The 12,316-nt window shown below is 36.7% G+C and overlaps 1 pseudogene; it reads right to left on the reverse strand.

Moving 5' to 3' along the window:
• Positions 1-229: 229 nt before the first annotated feature.
• Positions 230-12,316, reverse strand: part of LOC149571002 (plastidic glucose transporter 4 pseudogene) — a 148,389-nt pseudogene continuing 136,302 nt past the window's right edge.

Raw genomic sequence — 12,316 nt, forward strand, 5'->3', positions numbered from 1 at the left:
ATAATCTCCCAAGTGATCGATTGATTCTTCCATGACCATCCAGTTCCTCTTCTCGTGACTTTCCAGTTTTCATGGTGGCCTTTTAGTTTCATAACTGATTCCTTTCCCTTTTCAGTTTTCTTCAATCGTAATATTATATGAGAGCTTCTGGTTTAGAGAGGAAAATGATAAGTTCTTCGATTCCACTATCACATTGATCATAGATTATGCACGTACAATGGCCTTGTATTCACTTTCTATACTTTGGTAATGGTTTTAGGAAATACAGACCTATGATGAAGTTTGAAACCCAATGCATTCCAAGAGATAAGGTAACAACCTTTGCATGAATACGTGATGCAAATATTTCTGGGAGAAGTCAAGCTGGAATAGGGTTGGCTCTCAATGAAAATGATAAAACATACAAGACTATTCCAAGAACGGTGAGAGTTCCAAAGAATGGTGCCAGTACTTTCCAAGGGAGTGGTAAAGAAAGCAACAGCATTAAGACAGCCATTCCCGTAAAACTTATCATAAGCGGGCTCTTTCTTCCTTGTTTGTCCATTAGGGAAGAGGCAACAGTTGTACTGAGGATATTTGAAGCACCTACAAGAGCACTTGTAGCAACATCAGAGGCAATGCTAGCACTCCAAAACACTGTTGTGGAATAGTAAATAACTGTGTTTATACCAGCCAGTTGCTGAAACAAGAAGAGTGTTGCTCCAACACTGAACACTTTCCAATAGCATTTACTAAAGAAGTCAAACCACCTAGCATTCTCCTACACATAACCTATGCTACCTGCTCTCAAATCGGCCATGACTTCTTCTACCTTTCCTTTTCCCCAAAGGGTCTTGATTGCAGATTCAGCCTGAGCTATTTTTCCTTGCTTGAAGAGCTAGTAAGGGCTTTTAGGGGCAAATATCATTCCCAATGCCATAAGGATTGTTGGCACAGTAGCAACAATGAACATATTCTGCCACCATATTTGGTTCCTAGCCAAGGGTAATCTAGCCACTAACACAAGCAATATATCAGCACAGATGAAAAGTTGATTAGTAGATCCAAATGCACCACGGATCTCAGTAGGTGATATCTCTGAAACATAAAGTGGAACCAAAGAGGAAGAGGTTCCAATACCAACTCCAAAAATCAAATGACCAATAATCATTTCTTGTACATTTTATGTTGTGGTACTTAAGAAAGCACCAACTATGAGAGGTATTGCATCAAGTTGGAATGTTTTCTTTTAGCCAAATTTATCAGCCAATGCACCTCCTATAAACGACCCAACAGTAGCACCTACAAGTGTTGTGCTGACCACCCAACCTTATAAAATAGTATTTTCAGCAAATCCAAGATCCTTTGCAAGATATTCAAGTGCTCCATTAACTACACCAAGATGGTAACCAAATAAAATGGCTCCAAAACATGCAATGCCAACAAATGGTAGAACAGTTCCTGAAGATGGACTTGTAACCTTTCTTGAAGCTATTGACTCCAAATCTCCATATCAACTAGACCATCTTCGATGAATTTCACATTGTCTTCAAGATCCTTACGGTGCTTCCTAACATTCATGGCACTTTTTTCGAGCATCATGGCTGCTACTTCTCCCATATAGTTGAATAACAATGGGTGGAAAAAGAAAAAACATTATCATAAAGGAAATCCACATAATTAATTTTAGATACCACAATCTTGAATGCCATGAATCATGGTAACATTGCATTTTTTTCTCTTCAATTGTTGTAGTAAACATAGAGAAATGAAACATAATGTCGATAGCCTTCATCGAGTGGTAACGTTTCCTCTAATTCCTTGTAGCATCTGAAAATCATGTCTTGAAACCATTCTTCTGCCTGAAAAAGAAACATCCATTGAAGTACAAGTCTCCGCCGGGTTAGGATCTACAACCTACCCAAAGAAATGAAACTCTCATAATAACCCAACCAGCTTGAAACAAGATGGCAAATGAAAATGAACCCGGCAAAGGCTTCCTATCCTAGGGGAGATCTAGACCTAGACACCAGACTAACTTGATGACTATATGACTCAATATTGCCAAAAAATGGGTGACTTAAAGTCAGGCAACATAGTATTATGTAATTGTGAAATAATTTATTATCTTACTGAGGTCCTATTATAATTAATTGGGAAAGTATCAAGGCTAACTCAAGGACTTATTTTGAGGACATGGTATAAATAAAGGTTATTTTCCTTTTTTTAAAGTGTGATAGTGATGCATTTTGGTTGAGACAAGTGTGAACAAGAGAAGAATATTTGGTAAATGTGTGTAAGTGATCCAAGGGATTATTGGATGAAAAAATGGCAATCTGGTATCGAGTTCAGAAGAAGAAGAGTATTCTAGTTGAAAAAATAGAGAAAGAGTAATTGCAAGTAAAAATCATTTCTATTATTCTACAAGGAATAATACAAAGACCAGATGGATAGTGAGTTCAGTGGTCTTGCCCCTAAATTTTTTTGGACATTGGGTTCATCTTCCTTTCAAAACTCCTAATAGGGTAGCCACAATTAATAACATGGTCAGAATCTCTGAACAAGGATTCAAAGTCTCCTAATAGGTACTGATATGTACTGAATGTTTGTATTGACTGCTAACAATGTCCATCCTTTAGCAAGGCATATTTATATTAGTACATCATTTTGTGGGTATCATCCTCACTAGGTTTTTCCCTCTGATCAAGGGTTTCCCTAGTTAACATATGTGGTGTTATTGTGTATGAGTATCTTGTTATGTTTTCTATTTATATTGCTCATATGGTTAAGGGTTAATAAGGTTGATAATTGTTATAATAGTTGGATAACTAATTCACTTCCCCTCTCAGTTATATTGGTGGACTTTACTTTCTAACATAGACAAGGGTAATTGATTGATAAAATCATCTTGAAAGTGCCCATCCTCATAATTGATTTGGCCATAATGTTTTTTATTAAGGAAAATAGGTTTTAACGGAACCCTAAAACCCTTACACAACAAAAAACAAACAAAAATAAGAACGCTTAGAGTAATAATTTAACTAAAAGCAACCAACTAGAATAGCCTCCCACAAATAAAAGAAAGAAACCTGAAAAAACCAAGGGGGTAGGACAAAAAAAAAGGAATCGCTAAAAAAGCTAGGAAGGCAGCTTAGGTGATTTCTCTGAGTATTTCTACTACACTAATTTCTAGCTCCGACAATCTACTAGCCACCTCTTTCATGTCTGAGAGATCCTTGTTAGGTTCCTAGAAATCCTTCTTTTTCATGTTGGATTTGGTTTGCTTCCTCGAACTATCTTCAAGTGACCTGTCCTTGGCACTTTTGGGAGAAGGGTCCTCCTCCTTGTTGGCTCTATGTTCTTCCACTTTTTTAATGAGCACCTTTATGTTCTCATTAACCTCCTTGAGAATTTTATATAGCTTTGTTCAACTATAATATGCATTAAGCTCTCCATAGTTTGGATCCTACTCTTCACTTCCTCCACTCTATTGTCCATGCTCCTTTCATCCTACATTTTCTTGTTCTTCAAGCTCTAGTTCTACCTCTCCAAGTTTCTCACTTTGTATTTGAGCTCTTAAATTTCATGAAAAATCCATTTAGTGGTGCGGAAGCTATCCACCACATTGTTTTTGGCATTGTTAAGAATATCCACTTGAGGATTTTCCTTAGTGGTGTCATTAAAAATCACAAGGACTAGGTCAATCAACTCTTCCATTTTTATTTTTCCCTCTTCATTTTATTCGACCCAAGTTCTGATCAATTCTCTATTAATCCCCATTTTAGTAGAAACAGTGTCAAAATTTCTCCATACCACATTCTTATCCTTGCCCATTATCAAACATTTTTATTTGTTGGTTCCAAATTCCTCATAGCCCTGCTCCTACTCCTCTCCTTCACTCTAATTAATGTCCCCATCTACCCTATCCTTCCCTGCCCCCTATTTTTTCTCCTTTGAATCAAAGACTTTCCCTCTTTCTTACCCTTAAAGGTCATGACTTCCTCCTCTTTTCTAATCAGCATTTTGATGGTGATGTTTCTCTTACCCCTCTTCCTCTCTATGCCCTCCCCTTCTTTAAGAAAAGAATCCTTCTTGCCTTCATCACTTCATCCTCTATATCCATGCCCTTGGCCCTTTCATTATAGTCCATGTTTGAAGATATGTCAAAACCCTATTTGGGTTTACTTAGTGCTTTTTTCTCCTTCCTTTCCATTTTAATGATTCTTTTACTAGAGTTGTGATGTGGGGACTCATCCTCCTTTGAGTCTGAGTGCATCTCAAGGCTATCCTCAATATCACAAGGCATATAGTCCTCTCCTAACTCTTCTAATTCCCCTTTTCCCTTCTTGCCCTCCATACTATTCTTAATTTGTGTCCCCATAGAACTAGCCTTAAAAAAATCATAGAATAACAACAAAAGCCCCTCATGGGAGGTCAAGTTGCTAGAATGCTTCTCCATATAATCATTAATATTTTCATTAATAGAAGAGTAGAGGTAGAAGGGAATAGATATCTTAGCCCCATACCTAAAATTGTTGAGAAGCATGAAATAGTGGGTGCAAAAGTGGTTGAATATGGTGTCAAGGGAGATGTACTTGATCATAATCTTCAGCACAAACCTCCACAATGGCTTGATGGAGCTCAATAGATAATAAATACCCTTCTTCACCAATGCCTTCTTTTCCTCTAAATCCTTAGTGAATTCAACCAACACCTACCTTGAAATTTTTCTATCTCTATAGAATTTCTTCCTAATAATGGGAATGTCAATCACAATGGATATAACATCCCCAATCACTATGAAATCCACCCCACCAATTTTAACAATTTTCTCATTCTACCTCTTTACCATACACCTAGTAATGGAGGGTTTCCAACCATGGCATTTTTTTATGAAATTAATGATTTCACCTTTTTCAGAATTCTCCACACCTTGGAGTGTCTATGCCACTTCTAAGCTTCATCCTCTGGTTTCCTCCTATGTCTTTGCCCCACCATGATGTCTTCCTCTGTGCAAGCTCTATTTCTGGTATTGATACCCTTTGAAGCCAGAATATCTTTGGCACTACTCATTTTCTTGAAACTTCCTTTGACCTTGTGAACTTTTTGCCCAAAATTGATCCTCAAAGTAAGTTGAGGGATATTTTTGGTGTGAGAAGTACAAGTGTTGTCGTACTTACACATCACATTTCTACACATTCCCAATAACTCATAATAAATCATAATAAATCTACACATGATATTTTTGCCCATTCCCCATAACTCATTAACAATCATAATTGACCTTTTATGATTCCCAATCTACCCAAGATCCTTTCCTTTTTTATCAAATCATTAATATTTGATAGAAATTTATGCCCATCTATCCACTTAGCCACTTCATTATACTTGACTGCCCAATTAGCCAACCTGTCTGCCACTTGATGGTTTCCTGATACTCACAAACCACATAGGTTTTTTCAAAGGTTTTAAGGTTTTGGATGCATTCTTCAATGATATTTGTTATCATCCATGTTGGCTTGTTCTTCTCATTAAGGTAATCTACATTATTTTTTGAATCTCCTTCCAACCATAGATTTTTAACTCCCATTTCTCTAGCCAATTTGATTGTTTGATGAGCCACAATCACCTCTGTATAATGATTAGTTTCAATTCCTAGAGAGGAAAAAACCATCGCAATCCCTTTACCAAATGCATTTCTAATGATGCCTCCTACCCCTACCTTTCTCAGGTTGCCTTTGGCTGCCCCATTAAAATTAGCTTTATGCCATCCCTTAGGCAGAAGATTCCATTTGTAATCTTCCCTCTTATTTTTATCCCTACCCTTTTTGCAGAGAGGGGATAGGATGTTTGATTTTGGTGTAGTTTTCAATCAAAGCATTAAGGCATTTTTGGAAGACAATGTCTACCTTTGTTTCCTTCTCCCTAAAAATTTTGCTGTTGCACTCTTTCCAAACCCTCCAACACACATGGGGTAAGGTCCAATTTCACATCTCTATGATATCACCCCCTAACAACCCAGAGTGCCATTGTTCAAAGAGCCCAAAAATGTTGGAAGGAAAGCACCAAGTCATATTGAAAAAAGATAGGAAAAGATACCAGATAATTTTGATGAAATGAAAATGGATAAATATATGCTCAACACTCTCACTATGATTTTTTCATACAATGCATCTATTGGGCATCATATTCCCCCTCTTGGTAGGGTTGTCCACCATTAGAATGCAATTTTGGAGCATAATCTAGAAAAAAATCTTAATTTTTTGGATGAGACCTGGATACCAGGCTTTGGCCCAAACTAGGGCAAGACCATTGTTTTGCATAGTCTCATAGCCAAAGGCTACAATGTAATTTCCATTCATAGTCTCCCCTAGATTATGGAATTTTTGTTATGGGATAGGGGAATATGCTTGACCATGTCCATCAACAACTTGAGCTCCAGGGACATCTTAGCCAGATCAATCCATTATGGATCCTATAGTCACTCACTTTGCTGCCATATCTTTCCATACAATCGTTAGCCCATCTATTATATGGATCTATATCTTATAGAGACCCAGAACTAAGCCAATCATCATGCCAGAAATTGATATCTTCTCCATTACCCAATTTCCATTTAGCTCTCTCAAAAGCTAAGCTCTTTACTCTCAAAAAATGATTCCAAATGTTAGATCCCCTCAGGTCAGTATCCCTACTAATAAACTATATGAAATTGATGTTAGCAACACACTTCAACTTCAAAATATCTCTCCTTTCCCCATTGGTTTTGAAAAGCCTCCAAATCTTTTTTCCTTGAAGGGCTTTGCTTGAACTATTTCTAATTTATAATTCCTAGTCCCTCGTACTTCTTTGATTTGCAGATTTTATCCCAAGCCACCAAAGGGTATTTCTTGTTGTCTTCATTGCTAGACCACATGAAATTCCTCTTTATTGCTTCTAGATTATCAGCCACCTTAGATGGGATAGAGAAGAGGCTTAAAGCATAAGTGGGAAAATTCTGCAAAGTATATTTAATCAACATCACTTTGCCAACCTAACTTAGAGTGATGTCATTCCATCCCGCCAGCTTCTTATTGAATCTATCAATGAGATTATTCCAAAAGTTGTCAAGAGGTTTTTTCCACAAGGGGAGACCCAAATAAATGGAAAGGAGGATGCCAAAATTGCAACCCAAAATGTCAGCAATTTTCCTATGTCTGTCCTCTAGGGTATTAAAAAGAACACCGAACTCTTGTTCTAGTTGATAAGTTGCCCAAGAGCATTGGAACAAGTATTGAGGATGCTTTTCACATTCCTAGCTTCTCTAACTGAGGCCTCTCCCCCCAAAATGGTGTCATCCATGAATTTTTGGTGGGTGAAGACCAAGGGACCAAAGGGAGGTTTAAGGCCCACTAAATCCCCTCTACTCCTTTTGTAATGGATAAGCCTACCTAGACATTCAACCAGGATGATGAAAAGGATAGGTGAGAGAGGGTCTCCCTGCCAAATCCCTCTTGAGGATTTGAAAAAGTTATAGGGGGTCCCATTAACCATGATCACAAAGGAGGGGGTAGAAACCAATTGAGAGATAATCCTTCTCACTCTGACATTGAAGCCAAAAGCTTCTAGAATTTTGTCCAAGAATCCCCATTCCACCCTGTCATAGGCCTTAGAAAGATCAAGTTTAAGAAGAAAACCCTCTTGTTTTCCAACATCAAGGGGGTGGATCACTTCATGGACCTCAATGATGGAGTCCAAGATTTGTCTATCAGGGACAAATCCTAATTGCTGAGGTGCAATAATCTCCAAAAGTAATTTGATAAATTTGTTAATTAAAACCTTCATAAAAATCTTGTAAAAAGAGTTATAGAGGCTAATCAATCTAAAAATTTCAAAACAATCCACACTAGTGACTTTAGGGATGAAAACCAAAAAAGTGGCATTGATTTCTTTAAGCAGGTTCCAAGCTCCAAAAAATTCTTGAACAACTTTGACAAGATCATATTGAATAATTTCCCAATACATCTGGAAGAAAAAGGTGGGGAAATCATCAGGGCTAGGGGCCTTCCAATCTGGGAAAGCAAACATTGCCTCCTTAATTTCTTCTAACTTTGGGATGACCACTAAGGCCCAATTATGGACATCACTAATTACACTAGGAATGGTATTAAGAATAACATTTTGGTCCTCTTCTTCCAAGTTAAGGTCTTTAGCTAGGATGGAAGAAAAGTAATGGATAGCTTCCTCCTTATCTCATTATCTTCCCTAATAGTATCATTCCCCTTTTTAATCTCACAAATTGTTTTGGTAGCCCTATGTTTAAAAGTGGAGAGGTGGAAGAATCCTGAGCTTTTGTCCCCTTCCTTGAGCCAGATCGATCTAGACCTCTACCTCCAAAACATTTCCTCTTTCCCCACAATGTTGTGGAGCCTAGCTAGAATATCCTTCTTAGAATTCATCTTAATATCATCATAACCCCATATCTGATGCATGAGAAAGTGACGAAAATAGAAGGAAAAATAATTAAAAAATAAAATAAGGGAAAATGGAAAAAAGAGGAATCTCTATTTTCAAGGTGCATGGGTGGCATAAATAGAAAATAATAAAAATAGTTGTCATTCCATTAATCGAGGTGTGTAGGTGGCATCTTAGAAGTTTGTGGAAAGTTCCTTAAATCATGCATTTAATATTTGTTGGGTGCTTAGTTGTATTTGGGTGGGAATTTAATATTTATTTAAAGGTAGTTGTATTTACCTTTTATCCCACATTGCTTGTGTTTGTAATGTCTTGGGTTAGAAGTGCCTATTTAAGAAAGGCTTATAATCATTTGTAATCAAGTTCAAGGAATGGAAGCTCTTCTAAAGGAAGTTGGAGAAATGGAAGCTCTTCTAATGGAAGTTCAAGAAATAGAAGTTCTTGAATTGTAAGCTCTTCAAATGTAATCTCTTCTAGTGGATTTCAAGTATTAATGGATGCTTTATGAAGCATTTTTTTTGTCATCTCTCTATCTCCATCTTGTTGCATTTTTTGTTGTGCGTTGGTACGGGTGGTGTGGCCCGTCATCAATATCTGAATCTCTTCCTACAGCTCAACAAGGTCCTCCAAAATGTGTTCTTTAGCTTGAAAAATATTAGCAAAGTCCATTTTGTTCCATTTTTGAATCTCCATTTTAATGAGTCTAAGTTTCTTGGCCACCTTATACATGGTAGTTCCTTTAACCTCTATACCCCACCACTCCTTAATTTTTTCAAACAAGCTAGGGTGAGTAGACCACATCTTCTCAAATCTAAAGGGGAAGCCTTCTTTCTATTTATGGTATCTAAGGTAAGAGAGATTGGAGAATGATCTGATCCAAGATGCACCATAGACAAGAACTTGTAATGAAAATGGTTCATCCAATCCAAAGTGATGAGGGCCCTAACCAATCTCACTTGAATGCAATCCATGCAAATTCTCCTATTGGACCAAGTAAATTTTCCTCCCCCAAGATCAACATCCAAAAGGGCCAGGTCCCTTATCATGTCTACCAAATGTTGCCTACTATCCACATCAGGTGGGAGCCTACCTAACTTCTCTGAGGCCAAGAGAGGGGTACTAAAATCACCCATAATGATGCCCTTTGGTTCCCCCATCTGGGTCACCAAATCAAAAAAAAAAAATCAAAATATTCTTTTGTTATTCTTAATATTAGAGGCAAGGATGTTCATTAGAAACTAGCTAACCTAAGCCTTAGGATTAAAGAAGTGCATGAGAAAAAAATTACCTTTATCGAAGATGATGTCAACTTTAAAGGTTTCCTTCTAGATTACTAGTAGGCCTCCAAAATCCCCATCAGAGTCTATAGTCGTGTTCCTCATTCCTTTATTGAAAAATATATTTTCAACTTTCTCTGTTTTCATTTTAGTTTCCTGAATCAAAAATAAATTTGGTCTATGATTCCTAATCTATTTTTGTTTTTCTTATTCTTGACTGATATCCATGGTCCTTCATTTTCTTCCTTGCATCTATCAAAGAGAGCCTCCATCCAGAAAAGGTGGCTAGGAGTGGTGTTAGAAACCCTCTTCAGAAATCAATTGACTGTTGAAGGGGAAACCCCTTTTCTTGTGCTAGGGTTGGATTCTTATGTAATAGGCTATCCCAGCACCTCCACAAGAGCTCAATCCTAAGAGTCAAAAATGCTTCATGGTTCATTAGTTTCCTCCACTTTGGTCTCCTTGCTGGTATTCTTCTATGTTTCTTGAATTGGCCATAATGTTTCTTGGGTGACTTTTTCACAATTTTGTTTTACTAAGAAGACTAGGGTTTGTCAATTAACACTAATTTTTCAAAAATGACCAAACACACCAAAAGAATCATATAATTTCAATCCTTGTTGAAAATAATTGTTGAGAGTTTAAAGATGATTTTTGTTACTTTCCCTTTTGCTGAGAAATTCCACGTAGAATTTTGCCTTGAATTCTTCTTCTACAAGTAGACATAGTTATATCCAAGATTTGAAATGCTTTATGATGGAAATGATGGAATGATTTGATAGGTTTAAAGTCCTTTGTTTTTTCCTTAACTCTTGAATTCATGTGACATAAATATAGTCTTTATTATAATGTTTTTCCTTTTGTCATAATACAATGTTTGAATTTGCATTGTTGATATTGGTTTTTCCTTCATTAGATGCCTAATTCATCCTGTTGACATGTGTTGACCATCCATGTCATCACCTATATCCCATTACTCAACCAATGAGAGATGATAAGAGATGTCATGTAGACTCCATTGAAATTTCAATATCTTTTAGAAGAGATGCCACGTGCCCTAATCTCATATTTTTTCAAGATGAATGTCAAATCCCACAAAAACATGTAGATTGTTGATCTTCATCCAAGCTAGTTCCTCAACACTAAATCTTTCTTATCATGTGATTAAGTACCAGTCGTTGATTTAAAATCATGTAGAATATTCTACTTAAGTGGCTTGAATCCCCTTCAATATTGTATGGCCACATGGAAGGATCTCATATTTTTTCATTAGAGGACAGAGAACCTCACGAAGGTATGAAAACTGTTGATTTTGTTTACTTTAAGTTCATGCTTCACCAATTGCATTCATGCCCACTGGTAGACTCTATGTGGACCAATAATGCTTCAGATCCCTATTGACTCCTCAAGTCCCACTAAGGACTTCCTTCACACCAAACCCGAACACTCATCAAAATCTCAAAGGTACCCATAAGATGATGTACTAATATAAATATTCCTTGTTAGAGGATAGACCCTGTTAAGAGTCTATGAATACATTTAGTACATATGAGTCCTTGTTAGGAGACTTTGAATCCCTATTAGGAGATTATAACCCTGTTAGGATTTATGGAAGATAGCTAAAATCACTGCCCAAACAGCTTCAAGGGAAAGATCAATGAACCCACTATCCAAATGATCTATGTATTATTCCTTCTAGAATAATAGAAATAAATAGTACTTCCTTCCTCTTCCTATGTCTTGTCAACCAGACTTCTTCTCCTTTAGATGTAACCAGATCACAAATCTCACATCCAATAATCCTTTGGATTGCTTACACACATTCCTTAAAACCTTTGCTCCTTTTTACACTTCACACTTCATACAATGATCACCACACACTTCCTCATTAAAAACAAGGAAAACATCTTTCCTTTATACCATATCTTAAAAATAATTCATTGAGGTAGCCTTGAGGCTTTTCCAATTAATTATAATAAGATAATTAATTAATTGCAATTACAATAGCACTATTGACTCGTAGTCTATACAAGACTTCACATTTGTGATAATAGGGCTTGCGCACTTGTTAACATCACCAAAAAAAATTATTTTTCACTACCTAACTATGCATCTTCTCATTACATCTCACATTTAAGATAGCAAAAAAACATTAGGAACTACTTTCCTAATGCTTTGTCTCTGAACTGCTCTCTATAAATTAGGTACAACTTTCATACATCTTTGACTTAGACTTTGTGCACTAAACCACATCATTAGGACACTATTTTGAACATGTCCACAACTATGCATCACTAGAAAATCAAACCATTATCTATACGACTAAGAGCTCTATCTATTACTTAGCTAGTCTTTACGAAAACCATACTATGTTGACATCAATGACAAACACAATCATGAATGCAACATGTCAATACATTCCAATGCTTATGATACTCTCCCAAACTAGTATCATCAACATTCATGCTAACAATCTCCCCCTTTGGCATTGATGATAACATAGATGAAAAAGATCTAAGTTCCAAGAATACCAAAACAATACCTTGTTGTTGTTGCTCTCATCTCCTCAAATCCTCTTCATTAACCAAATATGAAATGCTTTGGAT

Source organism: Cupressus sempervirens, chromosome 2 (assembly GCF_028749045.1).
Source record: "Cupressus sempervirens isolate cs-2001-9-10 chromosome 2, ASM2874904v1, whole genome shotgun sequence".
NCBI classification, from domain to species: domain Eukaryota; kingdom Viridiplantae; phylum Streptophyta; class Pinopsida; order Cupressales; family Cupressaceae; genus Cupressus; species Cupressus sempervirens.